The sequence below is a fragment of the Ranitomeya imitator genome, chromosome 1 (assembly GCF_032444005.1).
Source record: "Ranitomeya imitator isolate aRanImi1 chromosome 1, aRanImi1.pri, whole genome shotgun sequence".
In the NCBI taxonomy this organism is placed as follows: Eukaryota; Metazoa; Chordata; class Amphibia; order Anura; family Dendrobatidae; genus Ranitomeya; species Ranitomeya imitator.
Window position 1 is genome coordinate 601,951,380 of NC_091282.1, and position 20,846 is coordinate 601,972,225.

The window sequence follows — 20,846 nt, forward strand, 5'->3', positions numbered from 1 at the left end:
CATGGTGAAGAGAAACCCCTTCAGAACAGCCAACCAAGTGAACAACACTCTCCAGGAGGTCGGCGTATCAATATCCAAATCTACCATAAAGAGAAGACTGCATGAAAGTAAATACAGAGGGTTCACTGCATGGTGCAAGCCACTCTTAAGCATCAAGAAGAAAAAGGCTAGACTGGACTTTGCTAAAAAACATCTAAAAAAGCCAGCACAGTTCTGGAAGAACATTATTTGGACAGATGAAACCAAGATCAACCTCTACCAGAATGATGGAAAGAGAAAAGTATGGTGAAGGCGTGGTACAGCTCATGATCCAAAGCATACCACAACATCTGTAAAACACGGCGGAGGCAGTGTGATGGCTTGGGCATGCATGGCTGCCAGTGGCACTGGGTCACTAGTGTTTATTGATGATGTGACACAGGACAGAAGCAGCCGAATGAATTCTGAGGTATTCATAGCCATACTGATAGCCATCATGGCCATATGCTCAGATGCAGCCAAATGCAGCCAAACTGATTGGTCGTTGTTTCATACTACAGATGGACAATGACCCCAAACATAAAGCCAAAGAAACCCAGGAGTTTATTAAAGCAAAGAAGTGGAATATTCTTGAATGGCCAAGTCAGTCACCTGTTCTCAACCCAATTGAGCATGCCTTTCACTTGTTAAAGACTAAACTTCAGACTGTAAGGCCCACAAACAAACAGCAACTGAAAACCATCGCAGTGAAGGCCTGGCAGCGCATCAAAAAGGAGGAAACACAGCGTCTGGTAATGTCCATGAGTTCAAGACTTCAGGCAGTTATTGCCAACAAAGGGTTTTCAACCTAGTACTAGAAATTAACATTTTATTTAAAATTATTTAATCTGTCCAATTATTTTTGGTCCCTTTAAAAACAGGGTGGCACATGTTAAGGAGCTGAAACTCCTAAACCCTTCATCCAATTTTAATGTGGATACCCTCAAATGAAAGCTGAAAGTCTGAACTTCAACTGCATCTGAATTGTTTTGTTTAAAATTCATTGTGGTAATGTCTATAACCAAAATTAGAAAAATGTTGTCTCTGTCCAAATATATATGGACTTAACTGTATGTGCAAGGTAAATTATAAAATCAACAGGGATTAAATAAGAAAAGGTACAACTCACATGTTCTCAGTTCATATCAGGCAAAACCATGCTGGTGGGCGGAGCTCCCCAAATGTCCCAGTGCATGAGGACTGGTTAGGAACAGCTATTCCAGTTAGACTCACCTAGGCTCCAGCAGACAGACAGACTTATAGCTCAACCTGATGACATCACAGAAAGGGCTGGTTTTTCCAGACCCTCCTACCTCTTCAGTTTAACTAAATTTAACCTAAATTTGTCTAATGCCTGTAACTCCGCTACAGAACATGTCATAGTTATAACAAACCCAGCATTCATCTCGTATTAACATTGGCATTCTAATGAGATCAAATATGTCCTATTTGTGATGCATAATTACAGAGAAATCCCTACTTTTTTACCTGATGGAGGTAGAAGCTCATGTTTACAGCGGTTGACAGATCCGCCGATGGACGTAAAGAATATGTATTTTTCCTTTTTCTAGCCTAAATCGTTAGCCCAATATCTTACAAGAATGGAACAAAGGACTTCTTGCATTTACAGAAGGGAATCAGACCGGTTTTAGCTAGTACAACTTGCCACTGCAGCTATGCCAGTCGTAAATACCTTTTTTCAATAAAACTTCCCTACATACATTGACAAGGCAAGCTAAACACAGAGTGAAGGGGGTCAACGCCCACCCTATATGTGCTGGCAGAGAAACTTATATGATATTTCATACAATATCGTGACAGGATATATTCCAGATTTTTGTGGTCAGTGTAGATTTTGATAGGATGAACGGCTCCCTCCAACAAATACCCGCCACTCCTCTAGCACCAATTTAATGGCCAATAATTCCTTGTCGCCAATGCCGTAATTCCTCTCCGAGACGGAAAACATCTTGGAAAAGAAACCGCAAGCAGCCAATTGTCTGGAAGAAGATCTCTGGGAAAGAACTGCACCAGCACCTATGGCAGAGGCATCTACCTCAAGAACGAAAGGCTTGTTGATCTCTAAACGAAGCATGGGAGCCGAGGCAAAGGTTTGTTTCAAGGACCAAAAAGCGTGTTCAGCTTCAGAGGACCATACGTAAGGGTTGATGTTATGAACAGGTAATTCAGAACCACAATGGACCTTGAAGTTCAGAGCACACAAGGTGACCTGACATATACCAAAAACATAGGACGAGCTCTGAGACGTGGAAACTCTGCTGACCGCAATCCCTAATCCTAACACACCACACTAGAGGTAGCCGTGGATTGCGCCTAACGCTCCCTATGCAACTCGGCACAGCCTGAGAAACTAACTAGCCCTGAAGATAGAAAAATAAGCCTACCTTGCCTCAGAGAAAATTCCCCAAAGGAAAAGGCAGCCCCCCACATATAATGACTGTGAGTAAAGATGAAATACAAACACAGAGATGAAATAGATTTAGCAAAGTGAGGCCCGACTTACTGAATAGACCGAGGATAGGAAAGATAGCTTTGCGGTCAACACAAAAACCTACAAACAACCACGCAGAGGGGCAAAAAGACCCTCCGCACCGACTAACGGTACGGAGGTGCTCCCTCTGCGTCTCAGAGCTTCCAGCAAGCAAGACAAACCAATATAGCAAGCTGGACAGAAAAAATAGCAAACAAAAATAACACAAGCAGAACTTAGCTTATGCAGGATAGAGAGGCCACAGGAACGATCCAGGAGGAAGCAAGACCAATACTAGAACATTGACTGGAGGCCAGGATCAAAGCACCAGGTGGAGTTAAATAGAGCAGCACCTAACGACTTAACCTCATCACCTGAGGAAGGAAACTCAGAAGCCGCAGTACCACTCTCATCCACCAAAGGAAGCTTATAGACAGAACCAGCCGCAGTACCACTCACGACCACAGGAGGGAGCTTGGCCACAGAATTCACAACAGTACCCCCCCCCTTGAGGAGGGGTCACCGAACCCTCACCAGAGCCCCCAGGCCGGCCAGGATGAGCCACATGAAAGGCACGAACCAGATCGGCAGCATGGACATCAGAGGCAAAGACCCAGGAATTATCTTCCTGACCATAACCTTTCCACTTAACCAGATACTGGAGTTTCCGTCTCGAAACACGAGAATCCAAAATCTTCTCCACAATATACTCCAATTCCCCTTCAACCAAAACCGGAGCAGGAGGATCATTAGATGGAACCACAGGTGCCACGTATCTCCGCAACAATGACCTATGGAACACGATATGGATGGAAAAAGAAGCCGGAAGAGTCAAACGAAAAGACACAGGATTAAGAACCTCATTAATCCTATATGGACCAATGAAACGAGGCTTAAATTTAGGAGAGGAAACCTTCATAGGAATATAACGAGATGACAACCAAACCAAATCCCCAACTCGAAGTCGGGGACCCACACAGCGCCTGCGGTTAGCGAAACGTTGAGCCTTCTCCTGGGACAAAGTCAAATTGTCCACTACATGAGTCCAAATCTGCTGCAACCTATCCACCACAGTATCCACACCAGGACAGTCCGAAGACTCAACCTGCCCTGAAGAGAAACGAGGGTGGAACCCAGAATTGCAGAAAAACGGCGAAACCAAAGTAGCCGAGCTGGCCCGATTATTAAGGGCGAACTCAGCCAAAGGCAAAAAGGACACCCAATCATCCTGATCAGCAGAAACAAAACATCTCAGATATGTTTCCAAGGTCTGATTGGTTCGTTCAGTCTGGCCATTTGTCTGAGGATGGAAAGCCGAGGAAAAAGACAAATCAATGCCCATCCTAGCACAAAAGGCTCGCCAAAACCTCGAAACAAACTGGGAACCTCTGTCAGAAACGATGTTCTCTGGAATGCCATGTAAACGAACCACATGCTGAAAAAACAATGGCACCAAATCAGAGGAGGAAGGCAATTTAGACAAGGGCACCAAATGGACCATCTTAGAGAAGCGATCACAAACCACCCAAATGACCGACATTCTTTGAGAGACGGGGAGATCCGAAATAAAATCCATAGAGATATGTGTCCAAGGCCTCTTCGGGACCGGCAAGGGCAAAAGCAACCCACTGGCACGAGAACAGCAGGGCTTAGCCCGAGCACAAATCCTACAGGACTGCACAAAAGAACGCACATCCCGCGACAGAGACGGCCACCAAAAGGATCTAGCCACCAAATCTCTGGTACCAAAGATTCCAGGATGACCAGCCAACACCGAACAATGAACCTCAGAGATAACTTTATTCGTCCACCTATCAGGGACAAACAGTTTCTCCGCTGGGCAACGGTCAGGTCTATTAGCCTGAAATTTTTGCAGCACCCGCCGCAAATCAGGGGAGATGGCAGACAAAATTACCCCCTCTTTGAGAATACCCACCGGCTCAGACAAACCCGGAGAATCGGGCACAAAACTCCTAGACAGGGCATCCGCCTTCACATTTTTAGAGCCCGGAAGATACGAAACCACAAAGTCAAAATGGGAGAAAAACAGCGACCAACGAGCCTGTCTAGGATTCAACCGTTTGGCAGACTCGAGATAAGTCAAGTTTTTGTGATCAGTCAAGACCACCACGCGATGCTTAGCTCCTTCAAGCCAATGACGCCACTCCTCGAATGCCCACTTCATGGCTAGCAACTCTCGATTGCTAACATCATAATTTCGCTCAGCAGGCGAAAATTTCCTGGAAAAGAAGGCGCATGGTTTCATCACCGAGCAATCAGAACTTCTCTGCGACAAAACAGCCCCTGCTCCAATTTCGGAAGCATCAACCTCAACCTGGAACGGAAGCGAAACATCTGGTTGGCACAACACAGGGGCAGAAGAAAAACGACGCTTCAACTCCTGAAAAGCTTCCACAGCAGCAGAAGACCAATTGACCACATCAGCACCCTTCTTGGTCAAATCAGTCAACGGTTTAGCAATGCTAGAAAAATTAGCGATGAAGCGACGATAAAAATTAGCAAAGCCCAGGAACTTCTGCAGACTCTTCAGAGATGTTGGCTGAGTCCAATCATAAATGGCCTGAACTTTAACAGGGTCCATCTCGATAGTAGAAGGAGAAAAAATGAACCCCAAAAATGAAATCTTCTGAACACCAAAGAGACACTTTGACCCCTTCACAAACAAAGAATTAGCACGCAGGACCTGGAACACCATTCTGACCTGCTTCACATGAGACTCCCAATCATCCGAGAAGACCAAAATATCATCCAAGTATACAGTTAGGGCCAGAAATATTTGGACAGTGACACAATTTTCGCGAGTTGGGCTCTGCATGCCACCACATTGGATTTGAAATGAAACCTCTACAACAGAATTCAAGTGCAGATTGTAACGTTTAATTTGAAGGGTTGAACAAAAATATCTGATAGAAAATGTAGGAATTGTACACATTTCTTTACAAACACTCCACATTTTAGGCGGTCAAAAGTAATTGGACAAATAAACATAACCCAAACAAAATATTTTTATTTTCAATATTTTGTTGCAAATCCTTTGGAGGCAATCACTGCCTTAAGTCTGGAACCCATGGACATCACCAAACGCTGGGTTTCCTCCTTCTTAATGCTTTGCCAGGCCTTTACAGCCGCAGCCTTCAGGTCTTGCTTGTTTGTGGGTCTTTCCGTCTTAAGTCTGGATTTGAGCAAGTGAAATGCATGCTCAATTGGGTTTAGATCTGGAGATTGACTTGGCCATTGCAGAATGTTCCACTTTTTGGCACTCATGAACTCCTGGGTAGCTGTTGTGAATTCTGTGGCTGAATTCACTCCTGTGGTCACAAGTGGTATTGCAGCCTCTGGGCTTCCTCCCTCAGGTGTTTTGGTGAGCTCGTTGGCTGCCTTGCTATTTAACTCCACCTGAGTCTGTCTTCCTTGCTCCTTGTCAATGTTCCAGTGTTGGATCTGAGCTACTGCATCTTTCCTGTGGCCTGCTGCTCTGCTAGATAAGTGTTACTTTGTTTTTGTTTCCGTTTTTTCTGTCCAGCTGTGCTATTCTCTTTTGCTGGAAGCTCTGAGACGCAAAGGGTGCACCGCCGTGCCGTTAGTTCGGCACGGTGGGTCTTTTTGCCCCCCTTTGCGTGGTTCTGCTTTAGGGTTTTTTGTAGACTGCATAGTTCTCTTTGCTATCCTTGCTCTGTCTAGAATATCGGGCCTCACTTTGCTGAATCTATTTCATTCCTACGTTTTGTCTTTTCATCTTGCTAACAGTCATTATATGTGGGGGGCTGCCTATTCCTTTGGGGTATTTCTCTGAGGCAAGTCAGGCTTGTATTTCTATCTTCAGGCTAGTCAGCTCCTCAGGCAGTGCCGAGTTGCATAGGTAGTGTTAGGCGCAATCCACTGCTGCTTTTAGTTGTGTGAGGATAGGTTCAGGTATTGCAGTCTGCAGAGATTCCACGTCTCAGAGCTTGTTCTATTGTTTTTGGGTTATTGCCATATCACTGAATGTGCGCTGATTACTGCACACTGTGTTGCCTGATAGCACAGCGTAACAGTACAAGGAGCCGAACCAATGATTCTCAATAGAGGGAAAAAAGAAGTCCTGACATCATTTTTTTTTTTCCTCAGCTCTGTCTTCAGTTTTGTTTTTTTTTTTCCCCTAGACATTAGAGTGCTTCAGGACACAGCTGTGGACATGGATATTCAGGCTCTGTGCTCCTCAATGGATAATCTCGTTATAAATGTACAAAAGATTCAAGATACAATTGATCAGAAATCTATGCTAGAACCAAGAATTCCTATTCCTGATTTGTTTTTTGGTGACAGAACTAAGTTCCTGAGCTTCAAAAATAATTGTAAGCTATTTCTGGCCTTGAAACCTCATTCTTCTGGTAATCCTATTCAACAGGTTTTGATTATTATTTCTTTTTTGCGCGGCGACCCTCAAGACTGGGCGTTTTCTCTTGCGCCAGGAGACCCTGCATTGAGTAATGTTGATGCGTTTTTCCAGGCGCTTGGATTGCTTTACGATGAGCCTAATTCAGTGGATCAGGCTGAGAAAAATTTGCTGGCTTTATGCCAGGGTCAGGATGATGTAGAAGTATATTGTCAGAAATTTAGGAAGTGGTCAGTACTCACTCTGTGGAATGAATCTGCACTGGCGGCTTGGTTCAGAAAGGGTCTCTCTGAAGCTCTTAAGGATGTCATGGTGGGATTTCCTATGCCTGCTGGTTTGAATGAGTCTATGTCCTTGGCCATACAGATCGGTCGTCGCTTGCGCGAGCATAAATCTGTGCACCATCTGGCGGTATTGTCTGAGAGTAAACCTGAGCCTATGCAGTGCGACAGGACTATGACTAAAGTTGAACGGCAAGAACACAGACGTCTGAACAGGCTGTGTTTCTACTGTGGTGATTCCACTCATGCTATTTCTAATTGTCCTAAGCGCACTAGGCGGTTCGATAGCTCTGCCGTCATTGGTACTGTACAGTCCAAATTCCTTCTGTCCATTACCTTGATATGCTCTTTGTCATCGTATTCTGTCATGGCGTTTGTGGATTCAGGCGCTGCCCTGAATCTGATGGATTTGGATTATGCTAAACGTTGTGGATTTTTCTTGGAGCCTTTGCGGTGTCCTATTCCGTTGAGAGGAATTGATGCTACACCTTTGGCCAAGAATAAGCCTCAGTACTGGGCCCAGCTGACCATGTGCATGGCTCCTGCACATCAGGAAGTTATTCGCTTTCTGGTACTGCATAATCTGCATGATGTGGTCGTGTTGGGGTTGCCATGGCTACAAACCCATAATCCAGTATTAGATTGGAACTATATGTCGGTAACCAGCTGGGGTTGTCAGGGAGTACATGGTGATGTTCCATTTTTGTCTATTTCGTCATCCACCCCTTCTGAGGTCCCAGAGTTCTTGTCTGATTATCAGGATGTATTTGAAGAGCCCAAGTCTGATGCCCTACCTCCGCATAGGAATTGTGATTGTGCTATCAATTTGATTCCTGGTAGTAAATTCACTAAGGGTCGTTTATTTAATTTGTCCGTGCCTGAACACACCGCTATGCGCAGTTATGTGAAAGAATCCCTGGAGAAGGGACATATTCGCCCATCGTCATCACCATTGGGAGCAGGGTTCTTTTTTGTAGCCAAAAAGGATGGTTCGCTAAGACCGTGTATTGATTACCGCCTTCTTAATAAGATCACTGTTAAGTTTCAGTATCCCTTGCCATTGATATCTGACTTGTTTGCTCGGATTAAGGGGGCTAGTTGGTTTACTAAGATTGATCTTCGTGGTGCGTATAATCTGGTGAGAATCAGGCAGGGAGATGAATGGAAAACGGCATTTAATACGCCCGAGGGTCATTTTGAGTATCTGGTGATGCCGTTCGGACTTGCCAATGCTCCATCTGTTTTTCAGTCTTTTATGCATGACATTTTCCGTGAGTATCTGGATAAATTCCTGATTGTTTACTTGGATGACATTTTGATCTTCTCTGATGATTGGGAGTCTCATGTGAAGCAAGTCAGAATGGTTTTCCAGGTACTGCGTGCTAATTCCTTGTTCGTGAAGGGATCAAAGTGTCTCTTCGGTGTGCAGAAAGTTTCATTTTTGGGGTTCATCTTTTCCCCTTCTACTATCGAGATGGATCCGGTTAAGGTCCAGGCCATCCAGGATTGGACTCAGCCTACATCTCTGAAAAGTCTGCAGAAATTCCTGGGCTTTGCTAATTTTTATCGTCGCTTCATCTGTAATTTTTCTAGCATTGCCAGACCATTGACCGATTTGACCAAGAAGGGTGCTGATTTGGTTAATTGGTCTTCTGCTGCCGTGGAAGCTTTTCAGGAGTTGAAGCGTCGTTTTTGCTGTGCCCCTGTGTTGTGTCAACCAGATGTTTCTCTTCCGTTCCAGGTCGAGGTTGATGCTTCTGAGATTGGAGCAGGGGCGGTTTTGTCACAGAGAGGTTCTGGTTGCTCAGTGTTGAAACCATGTGCTTTCTTTTCCAGGAAATTTTCTGCTGCTGAGCGTAATTATGATGTGGGCAACCGAGAGTTGCTGGCCATGAAGTGGGCATTCGAGGAGTGGCGTCATTGGCTTGAGGGAGCTAAGCATCGCGTGGTGGTATTGACTGATCATAAGAATCTTACTTATCTCGAGTCTGCCAAGCGCTTGAATCCTAGACAGGCCCGTTGGTCGTTATTTTTTGATCGTTTTGATTTTGTGATTTCGTACCTTCCGGGCTCTAAAAATGTGAAGGCGGATGCTCTGTCTAGGAGTTTTGTGCCCGACTCTCCGGGGTTATCTGAGCCGGCGAGTATCCTCAAGGAAGGAGTCATTGTGTCTGCCATCTCTCCTGATTTGCGGAGAGTGTTGCAGAAATTTCAGGCTAATAAACCTGATCGTTGTCCGGCCGAGAAACTGTTTGTCCCTGATAGGTGGACTAGTAAAGTTATCTCTGAACTTCATTGTTCGGTGCTGGCTGGTCATCCAGGAATCTTTGGTACCAGAGAGTTAGTGGCTAGATCCTTCTGGTGGCCATCTCTGTCACGGGATGTGCGTGCTTTTGTGCAGTCCTGTGGAATTTGTGCTAGGGCTAAGCCCTGCTGTTCACGTGCCAGTGGGTTGCTTTTGCCCTTGCCGGTCCCGAAGAGGCCTTGGACACATATTTCGATGGATTTCATTTCTGACCTTCCCGTTTCTCAAACGATGTCGGTCATTTGGGTGGTCTGTGATCGCTTTTCTAAAATGGTCCATCTGGTGCCCTTGGTTAAATTGCCTTCCTCCTCTGATTTGGTGCCTTTGTTCTTCCAGCATGTGGTTCGTTTGCATGGCATTCCTGAGAATATTGTTTCTGACAGAGGTTCCCAGTTTGTCTCGAGGTTCTGGCGAGCCTTTTGTGGTAGGATGGGCATTGACCTATCTTTTTCCTCGGCCTTCCATCCTCAGACTAATGGCCAGACCGAACGAACCAATCAGACCTTGGAAACATATCTGAGATGTTTTGTTTCTGCTGACCAGGATGATTGGGTGTCATTTTTGCCGTTGGCTGAGTTCGCCCTTAATAATCGGGCCAGCTCGGCTACCTTGGTCTCTCCATTTTTCTGCAATTCTGGGTTCCATCCTCGTTTCTCTTCAGGACAGGTTGAGTCTTCGGACTGTCCTGGTGTGGATTCTGTGGTGGACAGGTTGCAGCTGATCTGGACTCAGGTAGTGGACAATTTGACCTTGTCCCAGGAGAAGGCTCAGCTTTTCGCTAATCGTAGACGCCGTGTGGGTCCCCGACTTCGTGTTGGGGATCTGGTTTGGTTATCTTCTTGTCATATTCCTATGAAGGTTTCCTCTCCTAAATTTAAACCTCGTTTTATTGGTCCGTATAGGATTTCTGAGATTCTCAATCCGGTGTCTTTTCGTCTGACCCTCCCAGACTCCTTTTCCATACATAATGTATTCCATAGGTCGTTGTTGAGAAGATACGTGGCACCTATGGTTCCATCTGTGGAGCCTCCTGCCCCTGTTTTGGTGGAGGGGGAATTGGAGTATATTGTGGAGAAAATTTTGGATTCTCGTGTCTCTAGACGGAAACTCCAGTATCTGGTCAAATGGAAGGGTTATGCTCAGGAGGATAATTCCTGGGTTTTTGCCTCTGATGTCCATGCCCCAGATCTTGTTCGTGCCTTTCATGTGGCTCATCCTGGTCGGCCTGGGGGTTCTGGTGAGGGTTCAGTGACCCCTCCTCAAGGGGGGGGTACTGTTGTGAATTCTGTGGCTGAATTCACTCCTGTGGTCACAAGTGGTATTGCAGCCTCTGGGCTTCCTCCCTCAGGTGTTTTGGTGAGCTCGTTGGCTGCCTTGCTATTTAACTCCACCTGAGTCTGTCTTCCTTGCTCCTTGTCAATGTTCCAGTGTTGGATCTGAGCTACTGCATCTTTCCTGTGGCCTGCTGCTCTGCTAGATAAGTGTTACTTTGTTTTTGTTTCCGTTTTTTCTGTCCAGCTGTGCTATTCTCTTTTGCTGGAAGCTCTGAGACGCAAAGGGTGCACCGCCGTGCCGTTAGTTCGGCACGGTGGGTCTTTTTGCCCCCCTTTGCGTGGTTCTGCTTTAGGGTTTTTTGTAGACTGCATAGTTCTCTTTGCTATCCTCGCTCTGTCTAGAATATCGGGCCTCACTTTGCTGAATCTATTTCATTCCTACGTTTTGTCTTTTCATCTTGCTAACAGTCATTATATGTGGGGGGCTGCCTATTCCTTTGGGGTATTTCTCTGAGGCAAGTCAGGCTTGTATTTCTATCTTCAGGCTAGTCAGCTCCTCAGGCAGTGCCGAGTTGCATAGGTAGTGTTAGGCGCAATCCACTGCTGCTTTTAGTTGTGTGAGGATAGGTTCAGGTATTGCAGTCTGCAGAGATTCCACGTCTCAGAGCTTGTTCTATTGTTTTTGGGTTATTGCCATATCACTGTATGTGCGCTGATTACTGCACACTGTGTTGCCTGATAGCACAGCATAACAGGTAGCTTTGGCTGTATGCTTGGGGTCATTGTCCATCTGTACTATGAAGCGCCGTCCAATCAACTTTGCAGCATTTGGCTGAATCTGGGCTGAAAGTATATCCCGGTACACTTCAGAATTCATCCGGCTACTCTTGTCTGCTCTTATGTCATCAATAAACACAAGTGACCCAGTGCCATTGAAAGCCATGCATGCCCATGCCATCACGTTGCCTCCACCATGTTTTACAGAGGATGTGGTGTGCCTTGGATCATGTGCCGTTCCCTTTCTTCTCCAAACTTTTTTCTTCCCATCATTCTGGTACAGGTTGATCTTTGTCTCATCTGTCCATAGAATACTTTTCCAGAACTGAGCTGGCTTCTTGAGGTGTTTTTCTGCAAATTTAACGCTGGCCTGTCTATTTTTGGTATTGATGAATGGTTTGCATCTAGATGTGAACCCTTTGTATTTACTGTCATGGAGTTTTCTCTTTACTGTTGACTTAAGAGACAGATACACCTACTTCACTGAGAGTGTTCTGGACTTCAGTTGATGTTGTGAACGGGTTCTTCTTCACCAAATTAAGTATGCGGCGATCATCCACCACTGTTGTCATCCGTGGACGCCCAGGCCTTTTTGAGTTCCCAAGCTCACCAGTCAATTCCTTTTTTCTCAGAATGTACCCAACTGTTGATTTTGCTACTCCAAGCATGTCTGCTATCTCTCTGATGGATTTTTTCTTTTTTTTCAGCCTCAGGATGTTCTGCTTCACCTCAATTGAGAGTTCCTTTGACCGCATGTTGTCTGCTCACAGCAACAGCTTCCAAATGCAAAACCACACACCTGGAATCCACCCCTGACCTTTTAACTACTTCATTGATTACAGGTTAACGAGGGAGACGCCTTCAGAGTTAATTGCAGCCCTTAGAGTCCATTGTCCAATTACTTTTGGTCCCTTGAAAAAGAGGACGCTATGCATTACAGAGCTATGATTCCTAAACCCTTTCTCCGATTTGGATGTGGAAACTATCATATTGCAGCTGGGAGTGTGCACTTTCAGCCCATATTACATATATAATTTTATTTCTGAACATGTTTTTGTAAACAGCTAAAATAACAAAACTTGTGTCACTGTCCAAATATTTCTGGCCCAAACTGTACAATCAGGAATTTATCCAGGTACTCTCGGAAGATGTCATGCATAAAGGACTGAAACACTGATGGAGCATTAGAAAGTCCGAATGGCATAACCAGGTACTCAAAATGGCCTTCGGGCGTATTAAATGCTGTTTTCCATTCATCGCCCCGTTTGATACGCACAAGATTATACGCACCACGAAGATCTATCTTGGTGAACCAACTAGCCCCCTTAATCCGAGCAAACAAATCAGACAGCAGCGGCAAGGGGTACTGAAATTTGACCGTAATTTTATTTAGAAGGCGGTAATCAATACAAGGTCTCAGCGAACCATCCTTCTTGGCCACAAAAAAGAAACCCGCTCCCAATGGCGACGATGACGGGTGAATATGACCCTTCTCCAAAGACTCCTTCACGTAACTCCGCATAGCGGCGTGCTCAGGTACAGATAAATTAAACAGTCGACCCTTAGGAAACTTACTACCAGGAATCAAATCGATAGCACAATCACAATCCCTATGCGAAGGTAGGGCATTGGACTTGGGCTCATCGAATACATCCCGGTAATCAGACAAGAACTCTGGGACCTCAGAAGGGGTGGATGATGAGATAGACAGAAATGGAACATCACCATGTACCCCCTGACAACCCCAGCTGGACACAGACATTGATTTCCAATCTAATACTGGGTTATGGACTTGTAGCCATGGCAACCCCAACACGACCACATCATGCAGATTATGCAACACCAGAAAGCGAATATCCTCCTGGTGCGCAGGAGCCATGCACATGGTCAGCTGGGTCCAATACTGAGGCTTATTCTTGGCCAAAGGCGTAGCATCAATTCCTCTCAATGGAATAGGACACTGCAAGGGCTCCAAGACAAACCCACAGCGCCTAGCATACTCCAAGTCCATCAAATTCAGGGCAGCGCCTGAATCCACAAATGCCATGACAGAATAGGAAGACAAAGAGCAGATCAAAGTAATGGACAAAAGAAATTTCGACTGTACCGTACCAATGGTGGCAGACCTAGCGAACCGCTTAGTGCACTTAGGACAATCGGAGATAGCATGAGTGGAATCACCACAGTAGAAACACAGCCCATTCTGACGTCTGTGTTCTTGCCGTTCAGCTCTGGTCAAAGTCCTATCGCACTGCATAGGCTCAGGTTCATGCTTAGATAATACCGCCAAATGGTGCACAGATTTACGCTCGCGCAAGCGTCGACCGATCTGAATGGCCAAAGACATAGACTCATTCAGACCAGCAGGCATAGGAAATCCCACCATGACATCCTTAAGGGCTTCAGAGAGACCCTTTCTGAAAATAGCTGCCAGTGCACCTTCATTCCATTGAGTGAGCACGGACCACTTTCTAAACTTCTGACAATAAATCTCTATCTCATCCTGACCCTGACACAGAGCCAGCAAATTTTTCTCTGCCTGATCCACTGAATTGGGTTCGTCGTACAGCAATCCGAGCGCCAGAAAAAAACGCATCAATATTACATAATGCAGGATCTCCTGGCGCAAGGGAAAATGCCCAGTCTTGAGGGTCGCCACGTAATAAAGAAATAATGATCTTAACTTGTTGAACTGGGTCACCAGAGGAGCGGGGTTTCAGAGCCAGAAATAGTTTACAATAATTTTTAAAATTCAAAAACTTTGCTCTATCGCCAGAAAATAACTCAGGAATAGGAATCTTAGGTTCTAACATAGGATTCTGAACCACTAAATCTTGAATATTCTGTACATTTATAGCGAGATTATCCATCAAAGAGAACAGACCTTGAATGTCCATGTCCACACCTGTGTTCTGAACCACCCTGATGTAAAGGGGAAAAGAAAGACAGAACACAGTGCAAAGAAAAAAAAATGGTCTCAGAACTTCTCTTTTCCCTCTATTGAGAAGCATTAGTACTTTGGGCCTCCAGTACTGTTATGAACAGGTAATTCAGAACCACAATGGACCTTGAAGTTCAGAGCACACAAGGTGACCTGACATATACCAAAAACATAGGACGAGCTCTGAGACGTGGAAACTCTGCTGACCGCAATCCCTAATCCTAACACACCACACTAGAGGTAGCCGTGGATTGCGCCTAACGCTCCCTATGCAACTCGGCACAGCCTGAGAAACTAACTAGGCCTGAAGATAGAAAAATAAGCCTACCTTGCCTCAGAGAAAATTCCCCAAAGGAAAAGGCAGCCCCCCACATATAATGACTGTGAGTAAAGATGAAATACAAACACAGAGATGAAATAGATTTAGCAAAGTGAGGCCCGACTTACTGAATAGACCGAGGATAGGAAAGATAGCTTTGCGGTCAACACAAAAACCTACAAACAACCACGCAGAGGGGCAAAATGACCCTCCGCACCGACTAACGGTACGGAGGTGCTCCCTCTGCGTCTCAGAGCTTCCAGCAAGCAAGAAAAACCAATATAGCAAGCTGGACAGAAAAAATAGCAAACAAAAATAACACAAGCAGAACTTAGCTTATGCAGGATAGAGAGGCCACAGGAACGATCCAGGAGGAAGCAAGACCAATACTAGAACATTGACTGGAGGCCAGGATCAAAGCACCAGGTGGAGTTAAATAGAGCAGCACCTAACGACTTAACCTCATCACCTGAGGAAGGAAACTCAGAAGCCGCAGTACCACTCTCATCCACCAAAGGAAGCTTATAGACAGAACCAGCCGCAGTACCACTCAAGACCACAGGAGGGAGCTTGGCCACAGAATTCACAACAGGTTGAACCCTTTGCGAGTCAAGGCGGAAATGGAAGCAGCCAGAGTGGAGAAATGTGGGATAAACTGCTGGTAGTAGTTAGCGAAGCCAAGGAAGCGTTGAATTGCCTTAATCCCCTGGGGACGTGGCCAATCAAGCACAGCAGACACTTTATCTGGATCCATTCGCAAGCCTGAGTCAGAAATAATATAACCAAAAAACAGTAACGAAGATTGCTCAAAGATACACTTCTCAAGTTTGGCATAAAGATGGTTCTCCCTAAGACGAGACAAGACTTGGCGGACGTCTCTTCTGTGGGAAGAAAGATCCGAGGAAAACACAAGAATGTTGTCCAAGTATACCACCACACAGGAGTAGAGTAGATCCAGGAAAACATCATTCACAAACTCCTGAAACACTGCAGGAGCGTTACACAAACCAAAGGGCATGACTAAATACTCATAATGGCCGTCTCGGGTGTTAAAGGCAGTCTTCCACTCGTCTCCTGAATGAATACGGATTTGGTTGTACGCTGCGCGAAGATCCAATTTCGTGAAGATACGAGCTCCCCTAAGATGGTCAAACAACTCCGGAATAAGCGGTAGCGGATACTTGTTCTTAATCGTGAGATTGTTAAGACCTCGGTAGTCAATACATGGACGGAGGGAGCCATCCTTCTTGACGAAGAAAAAACCTGCACCTGCTGGAGAGGAGGACTTGCGAATAAAGCCTATAGCTAAATTCTCCCGGACATATTCAGACATAGCTTGCGTCTCGGTGGGAGACAACAGGTAAATTCGGCCTCTGGGCGGAGTAGAACCCAGAACAAGATCGATTGGGCAGTCATATGGACGATGCGGTGGCAAGATCTCTGCTTTTTTATTGAAGACATCCTGGAAGGACCAATAGCTGGAAGTAGATTGGAGGACTCCGGATTTGGACGAGAAGAATTACTCAGCAGAACTGGCCGCAGACAGTTGCTTTAGCAAAACAGTCCTCAATGCAGACTATCACCAGACCGCCAGTCAAGATAAGGTTCGTGAGTCCTCAACCAAGGAAGTCCAAGCAGAATTGTGTGGGACAACGAAGGCAGCACATAAAAGACTATCTTCTCTCGATGCAAGATTCCTATTTGAAGTTCCAGTTCTTCGGTCACCAAAGTAACGGACTCCCGCAAGGGCTGACCGTCGACCAACGCAATCTGCCGAGGAGTCTCCAGGGATCTGACCGGAAATCGTAGTCTCCTAACCGCCTCGAGTTGGATGAAATTCTCGGCCGCTCCAGAATCTATATAAGCTAAATCAGAAAAACGTTTAGAACCCAGATGCAAAAGAACAGAAAGAGTCAGAGGTGGAGAGGATTCAGGAACACCTAGGGAGACCTCTCTTACCTGTCCTAGGTGGAGGCATTTCCCGGCCTCAAAGGACAGGAACGCAGAAGATGAGCAGCACTGCCACAATAGAAACAGAGACCTTGAGCCAGTCTCTCCTTCCGGTGATTTTCTGCCAGTTTGAGACGATCCACCTGCATGGGCTCTGGGACAGAAACTGCAGAAATCGTCACAGGACGCGGACGGGAAGGACTCAGAGTAGCTGAAGGAAGACGAGGAACTCTCCTCTCCCTAGCGTATTCTCGGGTATGCGCTTGAAAACGTAAGTCTATGCGGGTTGCCAGGGATATAAGATCTTCCAAGGAAGTCAGAGTATCCAGACCTGCCAATTCGTTCTTAATTTGAGACGAGAGCCCTCGCCAAAAGGCTCCCACCAATGCCTCACTGTTCCATGCTAATTCAGACAAAAGTGTGTGAAACCGAATGGCATATTGACCCACAGAAAGAGACCCCTGGTGAAGGTTAAAAAGAGACTCGGTGGTAGAGGCCAATTGACCCAGTTCGTCGAATACTTTACGAAAAGTATCTAAAAAGATGGATAGTTGAGAGACAAGAGGGTCATCTCGCTCCCAGAGGGGGTTACCCAAGCTAAAGCCTCTCCCTCTAAGTGGGAAATCACAAAGGCCACCTTTGCTCGGTCAGTAGGGTACGGCATAGGAAGCAACTCAAAATGGAGTTGGCACTAGTTCAGAAACCCTCTACATAATTTAGGATCCCCACTGTAACGAGGTAGTTTAGCCAGGCGAGGCGGTGGGTAAGGGGCCGAGGACTGAGAGGAAACAGGACCAGGAGACTGGAGGGCACGATCATCCACGGATGCCATGAAATTAAGGATGTGGGCTTGAATGTCACGCTGCTGAGCAAGCTCCTGTTGGAGACCTGCCAGCTGCGGAGCACTCCCAGGCTGGGAGGCCTGCAGAGACGAGACTCCATGGATTTCAAGAAGGACATGATCCTAGACTGGTTCTCCCAGAGGAACAGTAGTTCATTTTGGGTAGGAGTCGGGGTACCAGCGGGGTCCATGGCCTGATTGTACTGTTAGATCTTTTGGAACTCCTAAAGTGAGCCCGCAGAACCACGACAACGAACCTCCCAAGGGTGAGCTGGTCTGGTGGACCACCCCCAATACAGGGAGTGTTAGGGGCAGGCCCGAGGGAGACTATTGCCACAGAAGCTGATACCCGGGGACAGGAAGCAAAAGCGGAAAACACGCAGAACTGGCTATAACGGAGACACAGGACAGACTGGCAATAACTGAGACTAATAGGCAGGATATGGCGGACGCCCAGGACAGACTGGATATGGCGGAAACACAGGACAGGCAGGGTATGGTGGAAACACAGGACAAGCAGGGTATGACGGACACACAGGACAGAGCAAGGTATGGGGGACGCACAGGACAGAGCAAGGTATGGGGGACGCACAGGACAGAGCAAGGTATGGCGGACGCACAGGACAGAGCAAGGTATGGCGGACGCACAGGACAGAGCAAGGTATGGCAGACGCACAGGACAGAGCAAGGTATGGTGGATGCACAGGACAGAGCAAGGTATGGCGGATGCACAGGACAGAGCAAGGTACAGAGGGACCTGGGTCAAATGAGGACAAATTACAATCAGGCATGGAGCAGAGGAAGGAGTTACCTTAAATAGACCGGGTGCAGCAGAACTTCCGGGTCAAGATCCTCCAGAATTATAGAGTGACGGAACGGAGCGTCTGCAGACCAGAGAGAGGAAGTGCGCGTGTGCAGTGAGAGGCGCGCACCCGACGAGAGCCAGGGACCAGCGGCGAGTCAGGAGAAGAGACCGGAAGGCGCGCGTACACCGCTGGAGCACGCCGGGACTGGCGAGTATGTCGGCGTGCAGCGTGAGCAGCAGACGCGGCGGCAGGTGACGTCGTGACACAGACCATCCCATCTCAGTCTGTATTCCAAATGGCGCTCCTTCCCTTCCAAGCTCTGCCATGCGCCTAAACGGTGGTTCCCCCCACATATGGGGTATCAGCGTACTCAGGACAAATTAGACAACAACTTGTGGGGTCCAATTTCTCCTGTTACCCTTGGGAAAATACAAAACTGAGGGCTAAAACATAATTTTTGTGGGAAAAAAAAGATTTTTTTTCACGGCTCTGCGTTATAAACAGTAGTAAAACACTTGAGGTTCAAAGTGCTCACCATATATCTAGATAAATTCCTTAGGGGGTCTACTTTCTAAAATGGTATCACTCTTGGGGGGTTTCAATGTTTAGGCACATCAGGGGCTCTTCAAACGCGACATGGCATCCTATCTCAATTCCAGTCAATTTTGCATTGAAAAATCAAATGGCGCTCCTTCCCCAAACAGTGGGTAACCCCCACATATGGGGTATCAGCGTACTCAGGAGAAATTTTGGGGTCCAATTTCTCCTGTTACCCTTGGCAAAATAAAACAAATTGGAGCTGAAATAATTTTTTTGTGAAAAAAAGTGAAATGTTCATTTTTTTTTTTCAACATTCCAAAAATTCCTGTGAAACACCTGAAGGGTTAATAAACTTCTTGAATGTGGTTTTGAGCACCTTGAGGGGTGCAGTTTTTAGGATGGTGTCACTTTTGGGCATTTTCTACCGTATAGACCCCTCAAAGTGACTTCAAATGTGATGTGGTCCCTAAAAAAAAATGGTGGTGTAAAAATGAGAAATTGCTGGTCAACTTTTAACCCTTAAACTCCCTAACAAAAAAAAAATGTTGTTCCAAAATTGTGCTGATGTAAAGTAGACACGTGGGAAATGTTATTAAGTACTAGATGGTGGCCCGATTCTAACGCATCGGGTATTCTAGAATATGTATGTATGTATGTATGTATATAGCCTTGACTACTGCAACCTCCTGCTCTGTGGCCTCCCCTCTAACACTCTCGCACCCCTCCAATCTATTCTAAACTCTGCTGCCCGACTAATCCACCTGTCCCCCCGCTATTCCCCGGCCTCTCCCCTCTGTCAATCCCTTCACTGGCTCCCCATTGCCCAGAGACTCCAGTACAAAACCCTAACCATGACGTACAAAGCCATCCACAACCTGTCTCCTCCATACATCTGTGACCTCGTCTCCCGGTACTTACCTACCCGCAACCTCCGATCCTCACAAGATCTCCTACTCTACTCCCCTCTTATCTCCTCTTCCCACAATCGTATACAAGATTTCTCTCGCGCATCACCCCTACTCTGGAACCCTCTAACACAACACATCAGACTCTCGCCTACCATCGAAACCTTCAAAAAGAACCTGAAGACCTACCTCTTCCGGCAAGCCTACAACCTGCAGTAACCACCGATCGACCAAACCGCTGCATGACCAGCTCTATCCTCACCTACTATATTCTCACCCATCCCTTGTAGATTGTGAGCCTTCGCGGGCAGGGTCCTCACTCCTCCTGTACCAGTTATGACTTGTATTGTTTAAGATTATTGTACTTGTTTTTATTATGGCGCTTTATTATGGAATAAATGGCGCTATAACAATAAATAATAATAATAATATAGCAGCCGCATAGTATATAGCACAGGCCACGTAGTATATAGGAACCATGTAGTATATAGCAGACAAATACTACGTGGCCTGTGCTATATACTATGTGACTGCTATATACATACAGTGGGGCAAAAAAGTATTTAGTCAGTCAGCAATAGTGCAAGTTCCACCACTTAAAAAGATGAGAGGCGTCTGTAATTTACATCATAGGCAGACCTCAACTATGGGAGACAAACTGAGAAAAAAAAATCCAGAAAATCACATTGTCTGTTTTTTTAACAATTTATTTGCATATTATGGTGGAAAATAAGTATTTGGTCAGAAACAAAATTTCATCTCAATACTTTGTAATATATCCTTTGTTGGCAATGACAGAGGTCAAACGTTTTCTGTAAGTCTTCACAAGGTTGCCACACACTGTTGTTGGTATGTTGGCCCATTCCTCCATGCAGATCTCCTCTAGAGCAGTGATGTTTTTGGCTTTTCGCTTGGCAACACGGACTTTCAACTCCCTCCAAAGGTTTTCTATAGGGTTGAGATCTGGAGACTGGCTAGGCCACTCCAGGACCTTGAAATGCT